Source organism: Dermacentor variabilis, chromosome 4 (genome assembly GCF_050947875.1).
Source record: "Dermacentor variabilis isolate Ectoservices chromosome 4, ASM5094787v1, whole genome shotgun sequence".
NCBI lineage: Eukaryota > Metazoa > Arthropoda > Arachnida > Ixodida > Ixodidae > Dermacentor > Dermacentor variabilis.
This window is the reverse complement of record NC_134571.1, coordinates 64,282,566-64,301,622: the sequence shown is the minus strand read 5'-3', so window position 1 is coordinate 64,301,622 and position 19,057 is coordinate 64,282,566.

The window sequence follows — 19,057 nt, the reverse complement described above, 5'->3', positions numbered from 1 at the left end:
ATTGTGTCCTGTGGTAATTGCTTATTCGTTCAATTAGGGGCAGATGGAATAGGAAACTCTTTAATTCTGCAGCGCAAGGTTCTGCATGCCGATAAGAAGGATAATATTGCGACGGGATTGGCTATTACTGATTTGTAACAGACATTGTAGCACAGAGAAACTGTGTTTGGTACAATTGATCTTACATGGTTGCCTTACATTCCTTACATTAGCACATTAGCATGCTAACATTTCTTTTACAGCAATACGGTGACATTTCCCGAACGAAAAATTTATATCACAGATGTTAATTATCGAAGGCAAGTTATTCATCAACTGAAACGAAGTCTTGAATACAGAAGTGATAAAATCAAAACAGCTTTTTACATAAAGAAAATAAACTATTTCACCTATAATTAGATGGCGCAGAGTACATTCTTCGGGGGAACCAAGCAAGAACATCTTACTTCAGAAAAAAGTAAGGAGTTTCATAATTAATATTCCACTAATTGCGTCATTGAAAAATGCACAACTGAAGTTCGCTTCAGCGAATCAGAAACGTGAATATACTATGCTCCTTGTGCTAAATTTCCCGCCCTTTATTAAAATCTTTCAGACATCAGAATCAGCATACCAGAAATAATACCTTGGATTTTAGGGGGTTAAGAACCAAATTTACGGCAACAGTACCATAAACCAAATAAATTTTAAAAAAACGAGCTGTGAGTTCGTCGAGTAAATTATCGTAGCCTTTGCGCGCGTCCTTGTTAAGTCTGTGTCTTGACTCGTTCTTCCTATAGATCAACCCTGAGTCCTAGTCTGCCTCCCTTTGGGGATTGAGGTCATACCGCACAATTTCGCACCCACAGGACTTGATCTGCAGGAAGTACTGTGCAAGGTGAACGGCAAGGCCGCGAAGCTAAACAGCGTTCGCTAGATGTTGATCGCTGCAAACGAGCCGTGTACCGCTCTAATACGAGTGCAGATGAGCACGAGAAGGGAAAAAAACGAAATCGTGGGAGAGAGACGATGTGCGGGAACCAGCCCTCTCGTATAACGATTGAACGCAGGCACGTTCACAGCAAAGGCCCCTAATTACGGCCCTCGTTTGGAGAAGCTCTTTCGAGGTGAGACAACGTTAGGAGATCGATGATTGCGCGCCGTACAAGGACGGCATTCAATGAAAATTCGACAAAGCCTACGGGAGACTGTTTCTGCTAGTAAGTTGCTTTTCCATCTTTTCGACTGTCATAAACTTACTATCGCAAGGATCACACCGTGTGTGTGTGGGGGGGGGGGGGGGGGGGGTGTATGTTTTGCGCTTCCGCACTCTTAGAAGCTGAAGAAAATAGAATAGCCTGCAGTCTAAATGATAAACCTGAACAATATCATGACAATAGCATGGCAATAGCATTCTCTGTAATTCGGTTAGCATAAACTGTCGTCACCTACACGAGATCGTGGGCAGATGTTCATCTGTGTACGGCAGCAATTTTCAGTCGATGCTTATTCATAGTCATGCCACGTTAAGCGATTGTTTTTTCTTTTACATTTAGAGTTTTGCCACGAATGTTGATTATACTCAATTGTTCTTTGATGGAACGTGACTACTCCACCCGAGGAGACCATTTAGCAGATTCTTCTAGCCACAAAGAACAGCCAACTTTTACAAACCGAGTCGTCTCGATGTAGATTACCCCGATAATCGAACTTCGAGCAAGCGCCTCCTGAAGAAATCGTGTGGTGGAAGCAATATTAGGGCCCTTCTTTTTTGTTAGACACCGGGAACGTCCTAGAAACGCCCACTGAGAATCTCCGTACAAGAATTCCTGATCTCCGGCGCTTAAACTCTAAGTGAAACGATCACAGATATTGCCGCTGCCGCCACAAAATATTTTAGAGTAAGAGTTTATGTCGCCCAATTTAGGCCAAACTAGATCAAATCAGTAACATACTTTCTGCTATCTGAGTCTCAGATGCGAATATTTTGCTTCTTGTTTTAATGAACTGGGTTTCTTCGTTCACATCAGCAAATACCGCAAATTGTCAAATCACTCTTTTTAGAAGAAGTATACCAGCACCACGTAGTAATGAGTTTAAAATAAATATGCGCCTATTTCTTTTAAAGAACTGAGGAAAGAAAATTTACCACCGTATACAACAACGTAATTTCTCAAATACACACAACTATTCTTTAGCCGACATAAACATGAATTCATGTTAGAACTTGGTTCAACTTGATGCTTCAGCTGCAATTTCAATTGTTTGCCTGATGCCTAACGCTTTGAAAAAAAAAACTCTCCAGATATACCGATAAAGAATCTGCGACTATACTAGTCCTGTACCCTTTTCAATACAGCGTGGCAACCTGTGCTCAGTCTGTTTACCGCCATTCCGTTTCAGTGTCGTGTTACAAACACACAAGACGTAACCAGCAGACATTAATTATAATGCGAACCACTTCACTGGTACGAAATTTCCAGTAAATACCTTTGAACAAACAGATTTTTCAAACAAAGTGTTTCGGGTATCATTCTAAAGCTCATTTGGCGGTCACTGACCTCTAGAGAACACACACAATGTTGACGCAGACGCAATTGCTGACTCAAACTGCTTACTTCTGAGCAAAGCTTGTGACAAAAAGAATGTAGCTTTGAACGCCAAATTTTAGAAGACAGCGGTGAATTCTTCACAAGGGTTGTCACCGGCGAAAAAATTTGGATTGACAAATAAGGTTATCGAGCTTAAATCACAGTGGGAAAAGAAAGACGAGCCAAGGTCATAAAAGATAAAAGCCATGGAATGGCAGTGCAAAAATAAGTTATGTTGATCGTGTTTTTCGACTGCCATAAAGTCTTGCACCACATATTTGTACCGGAAGGTCTAACTCTCAATGCAGCTTTCTACCCGGAGGGCCTGAAGGGTCTGAAAGACCATGTGCAGTGCGTGCGATCCAATTTGTCAAATGAGAGGCGCTGTGTCATAATCGATAACACCGTAATATTGCCCCATGTGCACTCTGCATTGATAGTACGAGAACTTTTTGCACGCTATTAAACAACTACAAGGGCGCCTGAAAAGTTCGAGGCCTGGCCCAGACGTAGTCAGTTTTGCCCTCAGTGCTCGACACAGTCTGCCTTGAGGGCACACGTGTGTGCCGTCGCTCTTGGAGTTTAATTGTTCCACTTTAGTGGAACGTTCCCTCCTGCTCCTCCAAGAGAGAGAGAGACAAAAAGGAAGAAGGAAAGGCAGGGAGGTTAACCAGGCTGAGTCCAGTTTCCTGCCCTACATGTGTGGCGGGGAATGGGGAGTGAAAGAGAGAGAGAAAAAACATGAGTCTATACCGCACTTTCAAATGCACTAAGTTAGGTGCAGGATGTCTATTGTAGGGCACTCGTGTGTTCCCTTAAGGTCGTGTAGAAGCGCTCGAACTGCTTTCTGGGCTAATGAACCATGAGGCCAGGCTCCTAAGATCCTTGCTTCTGTAAATGGCCTGTCGTCCAGTCTATTCAAGGCACACTGGAGAGTCTGACGTTGGTTATCAAAGCGAGAACAGTGGCACAGAAGATGACTGATGGTTTCTTCACATTTGCACTTAGCCTACATTGGTGTGTCCGCCATTCCAATGCGATAGCTATAGGAGTGAGTGAATGCTACTCCAACCCACAGCCGACATAGCAGTGTTGCGTCACGTCGTGAAAGGTTTGCTGGTAATTTAAGTTTCACTGATGGGCCGAGGTTGTATAAGCGACACTTGGAGTTCTGTGGTGTATGTCAGTAACTTAAGGTGATGGTACGTGCGAGATTGTGAAGCTCTCTTGCAGCGTCTACTCTCAATAAGATTATAAGGAGTGTCGGAGCGCCAGCCTGGGCACGTCGGGCAGCGTCATCGGCGAGACGATAACGAACGATGCCACAATGTCCCGGCAGCCACTGAAAGATGATATTATGTCCTCGTTCAGAAGCGCAATGACAAGTTTCATTTATTTTATACACCAGCTGTTCATACCTGCCACGTCGTAAACCTTGCAAGCTCTGTAGGGCTGCTTTCGAATAACAAAATATTGCCCATTTGTTAGGCGCTTCTTTTTCAATGCATTCGACAGCAGCGCGAAGAGTGGCCAGTTCGGAACCTGTAGATCCAAAAAGTCTTTTACGGCGTCCATGATGGCTTCATTAGAAGGAAAACGACTTCCACCAAGGTGCTTTTTCATCTGTGGGAATAGGTGGTTGTCCGAGGGAGCCAAATCAGGGGAATAGGGTGGGTGCTGAAGCACTTGGAAACAACAGGAGTGAATTGCAGCCATCGCAACAGCTGATGTGTGAAATGGCGCATTGTCTTGGTGAAACAGCACTACTTGCCGGAGCATCCCTCGCCGTTTTTCCTTCCGACCTCAGACGAAGAATCTGAGGTGCATAGTATTCCCCGTTGACGGCTTGAACTTCTGGGAGGAATTCCAGAAGAATGACACCATTTAAATCCCATAACACTGATGCCGTAACCTTGCCAGCGGATGCAATCACCTTTTCCTTTCCCGGGCGGAGGGAAGTGCGATGTTTCCACTGTTTCGACGGTTCTTTTTACCCAGGATGAAAGTGACGCACCCACGTTTCATATTTTCATATTTTTTTTTCTCACGCTTTTATTTTTGTCACGCTCTTCTTTCCGTCTTTACTTCCCCTTTCCCTTCCCCTAGTGCAGGGTAGCATACCGGAGGTTTTAAGTCTGGTTAACCTCCCTGCCTTTCTCTCATTTGCATCTCTCTCCCACGTTTCATACATTGTGACGACTCTCTGCAGAAAAAGATTAATATCGGCTTCCAGCACTTGCAGATTTTCTGGAGAGGGAAGTTCTCTCAGACGTTTGTTCTCTAATGCCAAAAGTCTGGGCACCCATCGAGCCGAAACTTTGTACATGTTCAGGAGCTCTGTTAGGATATGGCCAACCCTCTCAACTGTTATGTCCACACTTTCTGCAATGTGCCGCTGTGTGACACGTCGATCAGCCATTACAATGTCCTGCACTTTTTGGACATTTTCACGTGTGCATGCTATTTAGGGGCGACCACTGCGCACAGCATCTTCAATTCATGTCTGGCCTCGTTTGAAATTCTCAACCCGCTTTCTTACCATAGCATAAGAAAGAGCATTGTCCCCTAATGTCTTCAGCATGAGCTTGTGCATTTCTTGTGGTTTAAGTCCTTTTTTCAAAAGGTATTGACTGACTGCTCGCTTTGCGAATTTCTCCATATCCATATTTAAGCTTTCTAAGCTTGCTTTAAACCGCTGTACCTGATACCAAAGAAATCAAACTAAACGCAGATTGCTCATGAGCCCATTCAAACAACTGAATAACATATCGCACTGAAGAACAAAACCACGTGAAAAAGGTTTCACGAATCGGCTGCGAACGTTTCAGGCACCCCTCGTATGTCGGAACGCCCTCCTTATTGGCCCTCGAAGAGCTCCTTTTTTCTTTCTTTTTTTGGTCCCCAAGTGCAAATCGGCGCACCGCGGATGGTATTTCAGAGATGTGATAAAATTCAAAAGGAAACGACATCGCTGCTAAACCTTCTAACAAAAAATAAAAATTAATAAGAAGAGTTCGAAGAGCGCTTCCAGCAATAAAAGTAGAGGGGGAGTCGGCGCATTGTATTGAATGTGTAATGTTTGAAAGGTCAACACTTTGAATGTAACGGAAGATTTTGAAGCGAATTTTTTTTAAAGTAGTGCGCGTACCTTTGGGACAGGCCTCTTACCTGCTGCTGACGCCTTATACGCAGTGACAGCCCGTCCATTATCCTGTCCGGTGTTGGCAATCGCCATGCATTGTCAGATTGTGCTCTCCCTTCTCTTTTATTTAGTTCTGGTGGCACTAAAGAATGCGGGCAGCCACTAAAGAATGGTGTACGCTGCTACTGTCAGCCTTTTATTCTCTTTGTCTTGAGTGGCCGGCTTCACAGCACCAGCTGTACAGATGGAGATTTAACAGTTGTCTTCAGACACAGGTCGCAACACTCTAGAACTTGCATCAGACGCACTTGCGCAATTTATTTTGCATGGGCTGTGCTCTGGATGCTTCATTTCATTGCGTTATGCGCAGTAGCCTGTCTTTATTATCTAAAATGAAATATTTGTAAAAGAAATTGTTGAGCAAGCTAACATTTGTGTGTTTTCCCACTTAGTGTCATTTTCTTCCTCCCCGAAACATTCTTTGCTATGTTCAATCCTTTTTTTCGTTTTTGTTACCTAGGCTAATAACCATAAAGAAATCCTTAAAACCTGCGTGTATTAAACTTCATGAGCAGATCAATCGAATATCTGCCCCCCCTCCCGTCCCCGTACGTGTTTCCCTTTATAGTCGGCCATTAGTTGACACTATTCAATCTGATTAAAATTGTAGCACGATGTGTGCTCTGGACCGCAGCACTCAAACGGAACATTTTCCAGCACAGACTGTCAGGCTAACCCCGCCAGTAACAACGCCACCAGCGCTTACGTAAGGGAGAGCACTCGCTGATCCAGAAGATCGGACGCCATCGTTGAATCGCATTATGACTGCTATACGAAATACCGCCTTAAAAAACACATCCACCGCGGCCATCAGTAGCAGCTGCCTCGCCTGGGCTTGCAACAGCACCTTGACGCATCAACACCATGCATGCTGCCTTGTGCCAGCACGTATCCGGGCAGGGCAGCTTTGGAGGATAGAAGGAACGGCTTATCGAAGCGGCGCTTAAGTGAGGAGCCTGTAGTAACGAGAAAGCTGAAAGCGAAAGGGCTTTCTGATATACTTTGACACTCTCAGCACACAGGATAACTATCGCTAAGTAAGTCGAATACGCATACTCATGTGAAGCTGATCGTTTATTAAAGAAAGAGAGAATGGAAGAAGTAAAGGCAGGGAGGTTAACCAGACTGAGTCCAGTTTGCTACCCTACACGTGGGGAGGGGAATGGGGAGTGAAAAAGTGAATTTGCTTTCATTACCTTACACCTTGCGGAAGAGTAAATTAGACTACATAGCCGTTCGGCATTATATTACTTTTGGACCAAGTATACCATATATGCTAGCAACTTTCAAGAGTTAGTATATGCAACATGCAACGAAAGATAATGTCCTGATTGGCTGGCGTTCCGACGCCCGACACTCATCCTAGCGACGAGCGTGATAAGTCACCTTGAAGACAACCCTGCCATCTTCGGTAGTCTTCTGCGCAAGAAGCTCATTACACCAGTCTGCCTTATCCACGGCCCAATGTACGCACGAAGCACGCTCTGCTTTGCGCTTTCTCGTTAATTGGGGTGCGTCATAGCGCGTGGTTTCCGGGAAGAAAGACAACCTCCCGGTGGCGTTCTCGTTGCGTGGTCGCACAACAGCCTCTTCGCCGCGAGATCCGAGGGTGCACGGCAGTTTTCCCAGCCGCACCATCTATCAGGGGGCCTGCTTTTATCAGCCTCGGCCCAGACGCGCGTCTTGGCCCCTTCCGCGGTCGGCGTAACGGAGTGCGCGACGAAACGGCGGCGATGGAGATTGCGGAGCCAGGCTCGGCGTACAGCCTGGCAAAGCCTCCGCGCAGCAGCCATGCTTTGGTAAGGTTTCGCCCTGCTCCGCCTTCTGCGCCTGCTCAGGCCTCCGCGGCATGACTGCCCGTGGCGCAGAAGGGCTATCAACACACGCACCTTCGAGCGGGTGCTGTTCCTTGAGCCAGGCTGTATAACGTCCTCCACCCGCCCACATCTTCTCCCGTTCGCATTTCAACGCTCACTCTTCTTCGCCCCACGCATCCGTTACACTGCCCGCCGAGGCTCTTCACAGCTTGCCAGCTACGAGGATGAAAGTTTTTTTTTCTTTTTTTCGAGGGAAATAAACTGCCAGAGCTCGCTTGGGGCCACATACTTTTTTGCGACTTCTTTTCGCGTTTGGAGTCGGCGCGAACTTTTGCCTCCATGTCTTGCTTCTTATTTTTCTTGATCTTCGTCTTGCTCCATGTTTCCTAAGACACCGTATGTCGCCGTGTTCTGGGGCCGTTAGTTTTCCGGGTTTTTTTTTTTTTATTCTTTAAGGTGACCGTTCGTGCGCACATCAGATGGTACTTTATCTTCGTTCGCACTGATTCCTCTTGCAGCACTTTTGAAGTTGATACCCAAGCATCTGATGTCCACCCAGGACTAGCTTTTCTTGTTCGTTCGCGAGTGCTGGTGTGACTTTCCTGTGAGTTCATTTAGTTCAAGTTGAACATTACCGAGGTGTTTAAAAGCAAAGATGAATCTCTCTAGTTGACAGAGAAGAAAGGTTGTTATTAGGCGTTCCATTTATATCGTGTTGCTCTCAACAAAAAAAAGGGGGAGGGGGAATATTTCATGACATTTTTTTGAGAATGATAGAGCCATATTTCATTTATTTTACATATAGCAACACAAACACGGCCCATTTGTTATATCAGCTAGGCTTACTTGCGCTCCTAACGCGCATCGTGCTGTTCAAGTATAGACATGTCAGATGCAGTGTAGCCATTTAATTTTTAAATAAAGTGCGCTACGTTCATTCCTCTTCCTTAAATGTATCTTATTTTACTGCCGCAGGAATAATTCAATAAGTGTTTAGTGACATAGATATTTTTATCGAATAAAAATAAGGTTGTTGTGCGAAAAGAACCTCAGTAAACAGACATGAACATACGTCATCGTGGCTCATTAAGATAATAAAAAAAGTCCTTGATTGCTGTATTTGTCATACGCAAGCCCTGATACCATGTGATTTCTGAGGCTCTTTTGTCCGCAATGTTGCCTCATAGAAAATTACCTGTTGTCATTATCCTTTCCTTTCTCTCTCTCTCTAATATTTCTGTTCTTCTTTCCATTCCCCCCCCCCCCACGTAGGGTAGCTAAGCAGAGGCATTTCTATTTAACAACACTGTCTTCTCCCTTTCCTTCTTCATCCTTCCAAAAAAAGAAAACTTAATTTGAAGTACATATATGAATTCTTGTAACCATTTTTTATATTATCCGGAATTTCTTCTTTCTGTGGCACAGTTATTTATCTCGTTGTTTTTACTACGTGGTAACGTCAACTTCTGCGGCAATACATACCACCGTCAGTAATAATGCGGTATTTTAGAGTTGGTTTTTTTATTTTCTTTAGTTAAGAGTGTGAGAATGAGTGGATGGCACCGTAGGGGATGCAGGCTACTCCTTCTTCTCGTTTGAAAAAAATTGCGTGATTGTTAGTTTTAAAGGCGCTTAAAAACAGTCAAGAACACACGATGACATCAGTCGGCGACTGTTACGTATGTCACTCTATACGCTACTTTTTAATATTGATGTCGATTGGCTGGATTCGTAGGGCTGACGCTCGAAAACTTCAATTGTGAGCGCTACAAATGCACACTTTTCGCACATGATTATCATAAGGTCTACAAACTGAATGAGCATGTCTTTTCACTGACAAAATATTTCGAACGCTATTACAAGTAGCACTGTGCTATAACTTTCTCTGTGTTAGAATACTGAATTTAAGTGCGAAGTTGAGTACAACAGCCTCGATCACATAGTTTAGCAAAAAAAAATCGCTCAATTCTCGGACTCACTCGCTTTCATTTCTTTTGTGAGATGGACCGTTAGACAGTTTAGCAGTTCGCTGAAAGTACCTTTCGCTCTTTGTCTTGGTCCTCTTGTCACTTCCTACTGATTCTTTAATATAAGAAGGCAGAACCATAGCGAATAAATATAATACCGACACGGGTCCAAACGCACGCAGCAATACGCTTGGAGAACCCGGTCAATAAAGGATCTGAACGTGTTCCGAATGCTCTGGTCTTTCGAAAGCGATATTGAATTTGAACGCCCGAGATGTGCGAAGCGCTATACTTCTTACAACTGTTGCTGAAAACGTAACTTTGAGTCGGCAAACTCCTGTCACTTCGCAGTTGGAGTGTGCGGATTGAAATAAGGTATGGCATTTCACTCTGACTTTTCCATTGAGCGACACGCAGCGTTTCATAAGAGCAGTTTTCTTCACAAAGCCATGCTGCCCCCTGTAGATTTGGACTGCCGTGGCGATATTGTACATCAAAATATTGTGGCACTGAGGAGATACGTATCTACGAATGTGCCCTGCTGTGCTGGGGATTGCGCAACTAATTCTGTTCCTGCAGACATAGAGAAAGAAGTATTGCTGGGCAGTGCGATCGAGCCCTTTAATAGGGATGTACCTTTCACCATAGGTTCCGCTCTGCAATCTTCTTTTTTTTTTGTCCGATGTGACTTCTCATTTGGTTACCAAGGTCTTTATTTACAGTACATCCCTTGCACTAAAGTACTTCGCAAGTCAACTTGCCAGGCAACATCGTGCTGGACGTATTATTAGCGGAGGCGGCCGGCCCAGAGCAAATAGCACTAACGAACTAAAAGCTTTCTTATTATTACTTTTATTAAGCCCCTGGAATGTACGGCTGTTTTATTTTTTGCTCTGTTTTACTATAATGTGGTAATGTGGCGTGCAAAATTTTTTGATAAATTTGGAAACAGGGGAAAGGTAACCTACAACAGTCTATAATAGGAAAATAAAAAAAAAGACTGACAACTGCCGGTGTGCAAAGATGTTCCGGCCGGTCGCGTGAAATTCTCTGGAAATGTGTGATAATTAACTTTATTTATTCGCTCGCTGATTCACAATTTTCGTCTACCTATTAGGAAAACTATTCTTTCGCTCTAAAGATGATGAGCTGGCACGTTTTCTTCATGCTAGTGTACGTTGGTCTTCTTTCTTTTTTTTGTGCGCGCGGACTCCTGTCATATTCATGATTATGATTTTTTGCACGATTAGGCTAAGCTCTATATTTAGTGCATAGACATATTGAATCGGTATTCCGTTTTGCCATCCTTTAAGAGGCTGGAAAGGTCCGCCGTTCTGCCACTCTACCAGATGAATAAACTTGAAGAAGGCATCATCTTCAAAATCTCGTTGTAGGATTTAGTCCAAGTTCTGCGATCACAGAGCCCTCGACATTGGAACACAACAGCAAGTAAGCTTCCACAATAATAGGTAATGAAGGGAAGGACAAGAAACACCCATAGAGCATTTCCTTAGTGTCGATCTATGTTAGCTGTGCGTGTAAGTCAATTAGGAGGAGAGCAGGTGGCAAATTTTTTTTCTCCGCAAGCCTAACATCATGATATAAGCTTAGGAACTCAGCACACACAGTTCTTATCACGTGATGGCACACCCCGCGTCGCCCTTTTATAGACCCGTTCGCTGTTCACAAACAAGGCCCTGGGTGGATTCCCGCTTCGCTCGCTGACATTGCCCACTAAATTTAGCGGGCATAAACGACAAGGGTGAGTAGCAGGAGTGCGTTAAACGGAAACCAGCCCACATTAAACAATGTTTTTTTTTCTGCACATGATCATAATTTTACAAGTCAAACTTATAAGTTATACGAGAAATATGAGTATTAGTCTTTAGGCATTATGCGTCTTTCTTTTATCTGAAAACAGAAAAGGACATCTCCCGTACTTCAAAAGAACCTAAAACCCCGTTTTCTGTTCTGATGCAATAGACTCATAACGCACTGGACTAGCAATTTCTTGGGGCCGTAATATGTCCAATGTGTTTGCGATAGCCAACGCAGCATCAGAAAGCATTCTCAATGATGAAGCAGCTGCGAGAAATGAGGCCGTGTGTCGCAGGACGGTTGGATTATAATCAGTGAATTTATGGACGATGTCTAAATCACGCTGACGCTATCAGCCCAGCCCACGGCTAGAAGCCAACTGATGTTGACGCTTTCTGCTAGTTGTCTCTAATACATACTGGTCAGCATTTATTTTTAAAAAATGCTTTTGCAGGAAGGTTCAAGAGAGAGAGAGAGAGAGGAGAATTCAGGAAAGGCAGGGATGTTAACCAGTCAATAGTCTGGTTGGCTACCCTACACTGGGGGATGGGAGAAGGGGAAGAGAAAGAAGGGAGAGAGAAGGTGTAGATACGCGTACGGACAGCACTTCAGTTAGAGTCGCTCGAGCAAACCAGAAGTTCTGAGAAAACACAAAAGTGCCTTCACTGCCTTCTGAGCCGATGATCGGTCGGGACGGTGCTCTAATATGGTCTGTTCACTCAGAGGACGATCGTCTAGTTTCCTCAATGTGTTGGACAAAGACTGTCTTTGTGCTTGAAATTGTGGACAATGGCACAATAAGTGGGCAATGTTCTCCTCGCATCCGCAAACATCACATGCTGGAGTATTAGCCATGCCAATTAGTGCTGAGTAGGCATTCGTGAAGGCAACTCCAAGCCATAACCGACACAGAAGAGACGCTTCACGTCGGTGTAGACCCGCTGGAGGTTTGAGTTGAAGTGACGGGTTTAGTCTGTGCAGTCTTGTGCGCCTTGTATGTGCGGTGTTCCACTCTGCCAAGGAGATCGTGCGTGCTAGAATGCCAAGTTGCCTCGCGGCGTCGGTCCTTGAGAGAGGAATGGGGACGCAGCGGTCTTCTTGGTTTGACGTCCGAGCTGCCTTATCGGCGTCATCATTTCCAAGGATACCGCAATGACCTGGTATCCACTGAAAAGAGATATCATGTCCTTTTGCTATTAAGTGATGAACAAGTTCCGCGATTTCGCACGTGAGCTGATCGTGAGTTGCATGTCGGAGAAACGACTGCACACATTGCAAGGCCGGCCTTGAATCGCAGAAGACTGCCCATTTTCTAGGACTTTCAGCGTTTATCACTTGAAGCGCGTCGCGGAGAGCCGCGAGCTCTGCAGCTGTGGACGTAGTGACATGGGAAGTCTTGAACCGCTTGGTTATTCTCATTGCTGGTATAACTAGAGCGCCGCCGGAACTGGTTGATGTAGTTGATCCATCAGTGTAGACGTGTGTGCAGTCGCTGTATTTCTCGTACAAGAGAAGTAAAGTTAGTTGCTTGAGCGCTGATGATGGGAAGTCCGACTTCTTCTGAAGACCTGGGATTGTAAGGTTCACTTGAGTACGGCGCATACACCATGGAGGAATGGACGGCCTTGCCACAGGTGTGTAACCTGACCTGAAAGAGGTACAGTGTGCGAAGACAGTCGCACTGAATGTCGTGTGGGGCCTATCTACTGGGAGACTTGCTAGGTGGTGGGTAGGGGTCCGGGCAAAGTGTCGTATGTGCACACGCATTGTTTCAATGATAATGTGCGTTTTAATAGTGAAATCTTGAGCGACTGCAATAACCTCAGTCGTTGACGCACTCCGCGGTAGACCGAGACATATCTTGAGGGCTTCGGCTTGGATGCCTTGAATTATATTCAGGTTAGTCCTGCAGGTGTTGGACATGACCGGTAGACTGTACCGTAGGAATCCAATAAAGAGGACCCTGTACAGTTGCAGCATAGAGTGTACTGGTACTCCCCAGGTCTTTCCTGCAAGGAACTTAAACATATGACAAATTCCTGTCAGGCGCTTTTTCACATAATTCACATGAGGGGTCCAGGAGAGATTTTTATCAAGGACCACCCCCAAAAATCTGTGACTCGTGTTGTACGAGATCATGTGTCTGTCGACGGATATCATGTATGGAGACATTGATTTCCTGGTAAATGCCACCGCTGCGCACTTTTCGTATGATATACGAAGTCCTTGTTCTCTAAGGTAGGATGATGTTAAAGTGGCTGACTTTTGAAGCCGCGCGCGAAGCTGCAGTCGCGTCACAGCCGACGTCCAAATGCAAATGTCGTCGGCATAGATGGAGAGCCTAACGGTGCCTGGCAGGATGTCGGAGAGTCCAATGAGTGTTAGACTGAAGAGCGTTGGGCTGAGTACTCCGCCCTGAGGCACCCCACGGTTACTGTAATGCTGTGAGGTCGGGCCATCCTCGGTAAGCACGAAAAAGGATCTCTTATGTAGATAGCTACTTATCCAGAGATAGACTTTGCCGCCAAGTCCTACTGCCTCTAACGCGTTGAAAATCGCTTCGTGCGTTACGTTATCGTACGCTCCTTTAACATCCAGAAACAGGGCAGCAGATAATCTTTTGCAGGACTTCTGGTGCTCGACGTACGTCACTAAGTCGATAACGTTGTCTATGGAAGAACGGCCACGCCTGAAGCCGGCCACTGCATCTGGATATACCTGGTAATGTTCGAGGTACCATTCTAGCCGTGCTAGAACCATCCTCTCCATTAGTTTTCCGATGCAACTGGCAAGCGCAATTGGTCGGTATGATGCAATGTCTACAGGCGACTTGCCAGGCTTGAGTAGTGGAATTAGGCGACTGGTCTTCCATTCCTGCGGAACCGTACCTGTCTGCCAGGAGCTGTTGAACAAGAGCAGGAGCTCTTTTCGAGCCTCTTCGCCAAGATTACATAGGGCACGGTAGGTTATACCGTCGGGTCCTGGTGAAGATGAACGCTTGCACAAGGCCAGTGCAGCTTCGAGCTCGCCCATGGAGAAAGGACTATCCATGCGGGGGTCGCGTGAAACCGGTGAGTGGTGGAGCGTCGATGTTCCAGCGGAACTAGTTTCGCCAGCAATCCTCCTGCTGAAAGCTTCCGCTACGTCAATCTCGCTGCATTGTTGGTGAAGGGCCAAAGACTTAAAAAGGTGGCGCTGCTGAGGGGTTCCACGGAGACCACGAACAGTTCTCCATATGTGAGACAAAGGTTTTCGTGGATCCAAAGATTCACAGAATGATTTCCATCTTTGCGATGCGAGTTTGTCCATGCGACGCTGAATCTTCTTTTGAGTTCTTCTGGCCAACCTCAAGTCATGTACAGACTTCGTGCGCCTGTATCTTCGCTCTGCACGACGACGAATTGCACGAAGCTTCTCTAGCTCGATGTCGTATTCGGTGCGTGTATACGTTCTCAGAAGCGAATGTTTCGCAACCTCTAGGGCACCTTTTATGATGTCCTCTAGGCTAGAGGACAAGTCATCACGACAGCCGTCTTCGACAATTGACTTGAACATTGGCCAGTCGATACATTGTGTGACGCCGGCTAACCTGGAGTCCGTCAACCCTTCAACCCTAAGATAAGTGGGTAGGTGGTCACTTCCCCGCGTTTCAATATCCGGAAACCACCTGACCTTTCTAGTGAAAGAGCGTGAAACAAAGGTCAGGTCCAGGCAGCTACAGTAGGCAGTTCCACGCAGGAAGGTGGGGCTTCCATCATTTAACAAGCACAGTTCTTGTTCGGAGGCAAATGACACTAATTTTCTGCCTCTCGAGTTTATCTTAGAACTTCCCCAGAGATGGTGGTGGGCATTAAAATCTCCAGTAATCACCAAAGGCTGCGGAGTCGCCGTCGTGATTCGCCGTAATCTCTCGCAGTCCAGCCGACTTGAGGGCGATATGTAGGCTCCAATTAATGTGAAAGTGAGCTTGCCTTTCTTTACTGTCAGACATACGTATTGGTTTTCTTGGTCAGGCGACACTGGGCGATGGACATACGTAAGATCACGTCGCATGAATACGATGAAGGAAGGTTCAAGAGACAGATAAAATAAAGGCAGGTGTGTCAACCAGTCAAAAGTGCGCCTGGTTGCCGTACGCTGCGGGAAGGAAGAAGGGGGATAGAAAGAAGGAAGAGAGAGAGGAGGTATAGAGGTGTGCACGGACAGCACTACAGTCAAAGACGCTCGTACAAGCCGAAGAACAACTCAGTGAAGTGAATGATTAGAAATAGATAGATAAACTCGTATGATGGTCTGCTATGAAACACGTATTGCTTCTCCTCAAACTCTTTTTGCAGTTTTCCCTAGGTCAAGGGTTACACTAGCAGCTAGCGTACGAAATAAGGCACGCTCATAATCACGCGCTTGAAAACGGTCACGACATTGTATTTCAATGGTTGCCAAGCCATTGCGGAATCGTCGGCAACGACAGCGCAGATAAAGCTGCGCCTTCGGCTCATCAAAAAGATCAGCGGGTTCCTATACCACTCTCAAGCACAGATGCTGTGCGGCAACTTCAATAACTTGCTCGCTAGATCACACTTCTACCATGCAATTCATCGGTTTCACCAACTCGCGCTTGCATCCTCTCGACCCTAACTTGTGTCTTTGCCTGCCACTTGGACTTTCCTGTCGCGAAACAACTTTACTGGGTCGCATGTGATTGCGCGTCGCATTTACTAATGCTTATTCATTCCTAATAAGGATAGCCAACGGTGCAGCGTGAAATTTATGCTAGTGTGACAAGACTCTAGAGCACCTTCTACGTCACTGCCCATCCTTTGACACTCAACGACGTGCTCTGCAAGCTAAACTTAGCATGTTAGATAATAGAACACTCGGCAGAAAAGATCCTTGGACCATGGCCTACACATTCTTGCATGCAAAAGGCTACAAAAGCCCTTCTGCACTTCGTGAAGGATACTAGAGTTTACGACCGCTTCGGACATCAGAGATTTCTCTGCGACTGACTATGGGAATCATTGACTATTATTTTTTCTTTCGTTATCTATTCTTCCCTTTCTCCCTACTCAAGTGTAGGGTAGCCAACCGGCGACGTCCTTGGTTAACCGCCCTACCTTTCCCTCTTCGTTTCTCTCTCTCTCTCTCCTCTGACATTTCGGTAATCAGAAGGAAAGTAAGGTGGCCTAGCACGCAATGCTCACCCCTTTCTTTTCGCAATTTGAAAGAAAGAAGCGCATCGTATGCTCATGCAAAACTACAGTCTTGTCGTCGTCGGGCCATCGTCGTTGCTTCAATCAATACGGGTGATCATGTCAAGAAGTGGCAATGAGAAGGAGAGAAATACTGCAAAGTGGCTGTACTGCACGTTCAGATATAGTTGATGAAAGGTCATAAGCTATATGCTCTATTCTCGTTTGAACAAACATCAATCATGTTGTTCATTTTTAGACTGTAGCAATGTCATTCGACAAATATTTCCGCTGGGTGGCATTCCTATCTTTATATGTTTTAAAAAACACTGAGCCTTTTCACTGTCCTTCACTCTCGCAGAAATTTCCGTCCAAAGACCTTTCGATCGCGAAGCTATTGGGATGTTTAGGACACTACGATTACCGCGACGCGTTTTTGTTTCCATGCGTGCTTTCTTGCACAACTGCTCCACGCTTCTTTATAAAATTCTGTGCTTTCCTGCTCTACACAAGAGATTATGGAAACTGCTTGCATTCTCAAACCACAGACTTCCTTCTAGTTCTCCCATTCATTCGATCCGCTTGCTCATTTCTGTTGTCCGCTTCACCAAGCATGCGTCGGCATGGCGAAGCCGCTGCGACTGTATATGTTCGGAGAACTAGCGGTGGGACGGAGTCTTCTGCAAAGGAAAGCGGATTCAGGGAACCGGGTCGGCGAGCTCTGATTACCGATATTAACGCAGTGAGCCACCTGTGACAAATGCCGTCGCTTTGCCTTCTGGGGAAATAGTGCTTATGAGGAACCTCTTGCTGGGCTTCCGCCTTTCGCGGTGTGGGTGGCCGAGCTCTTGTGGCTGAGATCGCTGGCCCAGAACAACGGGAGTCCTTTTGCTCTCTCTTGTATTTTTGCGCTAGAAGAGGCTGATGCATTCTCGTGAATGCTTCGCCGTGCAGACGGAGAATAACGACGGCATTAGCCGCTCACCCGCGAAGAGGTCTTGATGAGTGCTGAGTCTTGATCTCTCGTAGTTCTTCGAGCAGTCGTATAATATGAGAGGCAGTATGCAGCAGGCCAAACGCCAGATTTTATCGTTGTGTACGTTTGTTGGAAGCGCATTCAAGCGAGTGAATGCAGTCCTGATCGAAATGTAGCGTCAAAAAATATAGTTCCTAGCTGCATCAACGTACCGTGTGTCGAATTATTCATGTGGACTTGGAAAATATTCACGGCGAAAATATTCGTTTGCACTTCCACACGCGTATAATTTTACCCCAGCTCTGGGTTATGACTTTAGGCATATACTACAGTCACTTCAGTTGATTATACCTTGTATTATTGATTGCCATTAAAGCATAGTAGGCCAGGCCAAAAGTGTGCTCTAGCTCCGGAGCTTGAAGTTACTTTTTGGTACCTTGAAATAACGCTCGGTGAAAGCGCTCATACTAGTGACTCTCAGACGTCGCAGTTGTGCAATTTCTACAAATAAGATGGTACTAAATAACGACTTGATTAAGCTTAATGGCATGTATAAAATGCTGAAAACCTGGAGTCATTATTGATTTGACAACACCATATGAGAAGTCTTATCATGTCTCAATTTGACAACCGATACTTCAATTGTAAAAGTTGCATTGTATTATTGTTATTGATTTATTTTTGTCCGGGAATTACTATGGTTCTTCCGCTTATACCATGATGAATTTGGTATCACAGTGAAGTACATTTTATCCCAACGTAAGACAAATTCTGTGAAATTTACACAAACTTTATTTACCCGTCCTAAATCTCGAACGCGTCATTATTACTATTTTCCCCATCGGCCGCATGCCGAGAGACACAACGGGATTCGCTCGATTTTGTTGTTTCCCCATCTTCTTCTCTGCCTTTCTTTCTTTCATTTTTTGTCTTTGTATTATTCAGGTCAACTGTTCAGCAGACCTAGAATATATCTGAAACATCAATTCCAGCTAATCTGTTTCTTATTTTTTTCTTCGTAGTTACCTGCCTTCTATCTCAAGATCATATGGCAATTTGCATTGCATTCATCTGCCCGCATGGTGCGAGAAATACGCTAACGCCTTCTATGCCTGCAACGCTTTTGAGAAGACTCAAATAAATCTTCCAACATGACAGGTGAAGCATCTCTGTAAAATAGCGAACGATTGCTTCCTTCCCTGATGACAAAGGCGGCGTTATTTGTCTCATTATTGACACAGACAGGAGATTGCATCCTAAATTACAACCTTTGAACAAAACATTATCCGAAGCTAATTTTCAAACAAAACAAAACAAAATAAAGGTCCGGTCACAGACGTTCTATATGAAGATAGCGAAAAAGGTAAATTGAAGCTGGTACGTATATTTTCTTTCATTTTCACACGTTCGCGCTCAAGTTGCTACCTTTTTTTTTCTTTTTAATTGATTTCCCATAGCTCTGAGCTGCTTGTGCAAACTTCCTAATCCTTCACGACTAATTAGCTGCTCGGCCAA